General features: G+C 45.2%; 1 protein-coding gene across 2 annotated transcripts in view; it reads right to left on the reverse strand.

The window, feature by feature from the left end:
- Positions 1–1,990, reverse strand: part of CCDC51 (coiled-coil domain containing 51) — a 9,038-nt gene that overhangs the window by 6,307 nt on the left and 741 nt on the right. The window lies entirely within an intron of this gene.

Genomic DNA, 1,990 nt, shown 5'->3' on the forward strand with positions numbered 1-1,990 from the left:
GCCTAGCCTTCTCTGCTGCTCTTTATAACCAAACTCCTTGATAGACTGTCTGAACTCACTGTCTCTGCTTCTCTTCTCCCATTCTCTCTAACCCTCTCTGATGTGGCCTTCAGTCCCACCATGCCACAGGTCACCTTCACACTGCTAAACCCAATGATCAGTTCTCAGTCCTCACCTCACTTGCCTTGTCAGCAGCCTGTGCGTCATGATAGCTCTCTCCTCCTTCAAATGCCATTTTCACTTGGCTTCAGTCCCCACTCATCTCCCTAACCTCTGGACAATGTAGTGCCCCAGGGCTTGGTGCTCAGACTCCTCTCTCATCCAATCCTGTGGCTTTAAAATTCACCTATGAAAATGTTCTAAAACTGATTGTGGTGGTGGTTGCACAACTCTGTGAATATACAAAAACCACCAAATTGTACATATTGAATGGGTGAATTGTATGATATGCAAATTATATAGCAATAAAGCTGTTATTGTTATAGTGAGACTCTATAGTCCCACTTACTCAGAAGGCTGAGGTGAGGAGTAGAATGGAATAGAATTCTCCAGCCCAGACCTCTCCTCAGGATTCCAGGCTCATTTATCACACTGCCCAACCCATATCTCTGCTTGAAAATCTAATGGGGATCTTCCACTCCCAAACCTGCTTTTCCCATAGCCTTCTCCATCTTGGATGATGGCAACCCCAAGTTGAAATGCTCAGGCTAAAAACTTCACATCATCTCAGACTCCTCACTTTCTCTCCTACCTCACATTCAATCTATCAGCAATTGCCACTGGCTTTCTAGAGCCAGGATCCCTCCTCCTCTTTTTTTTTTTTTTTTTTTTGAGACAGAGTCTCGCCCCAGCTAGAGTGCTGCAGAGTCATCATAGCTCACTGCAACCTGAAACTCCTGGGCTGAAGTGATCCTGCCTCAGCTTCCCGAGTAGCTGTGACTACAGGCGCACACCACCACGCCTGGCTAATTTTCCTATTTTAATAGAGATGTGTCTCGTTCTTGCTCAGGCTGGTCTCAAACTTCTGACCTCGAGCAATCCTCCCACCTCAGCCTCCCAGAGAGCTAGGATTACAGATGTGAGCCACCGCTTCCAGCCCCTTCCTTTTCTTATTTCTGCCATTGCTACCAAGTGGTCCCAATGATCATCTCTTGCCTGGATTATCCCAAGAGCCTCCCAACAGGAGTCTCCCTGCTTCTATTTCAGCCCCCTACAATCTATTGTCAACAGAGCAGCCAGTGGTTCTTTCAAAACACAGGTGAGACCATGTCTTTCCCTGTTCAAACTCTAAAATCGTTCCCCATTTCTCTCACAGTAAATGCCATGGTCTTTTCCATAGCCTACAGGAAATCTACCCCCTGGCTCTCACTCCTTTCTGACCTCATCTCCCACTAGTCTCCCTTTCCTCACCACTCCACTTACATGGACCTTCTTGATGTTGCTGGAACACATGGATAACTAGGCTATCTGTGCTGCTTGGTTCCTCACCTTCTTCAAGTCCTGCTCAAACATCAGCTCTTAGGGAGGTATTTCCGGAGCACCCTATCTGATAGCACCATCCCACCCCTACCCTAGCACTCCTTACTCACTTTCCCTGCTTTATTCTTCTCCACGCACCTATCACATGACCTGCAACATATATGTCACCTATTTGCTTTGCTTATAATGTCTCACCCCTAGAATGCTGGCTCTGCCAAGGCAAAAAGTTTTGTTCACTGCTGTATCTCCAATGTCTAGAATACCACCTAAAAAGATGATGAGGAATTACTTAATAGGTACAATGTACATTATTACAGTGATGGATACACTGAAAGTCCTGACTTCTATACAATACATCCACGTAACAAAATTACACTGTACCCCATAAATTTATATAAAAAAAAAAAATCCAGGAGTGGAGGTGTAGGAGTAATAGATGAAACAGGAGTAGCCATAAGTGAATCATTGTAAATGTCAGGTATTGAATATATGGTGGATGGTGAGGGGAGAG

This window comes from Propithecus coquereli, unplaced genomic scaffold (assembly GCF_000956105.1).
Source record: "Propithecus coquereli isolate 6110/MARCELLA unplaced genomic scaffold, Pcoq_1.0 Scaffold1, whole genome shotgun sequence".
In the NCBI taxonomy this organism is placed as follows: domain Eukaryota; kingdom Metazoa; phylum Chordata; class Mammalia; order Primates; family Indriidae; genus Propithecus; species Propithecus coquereli.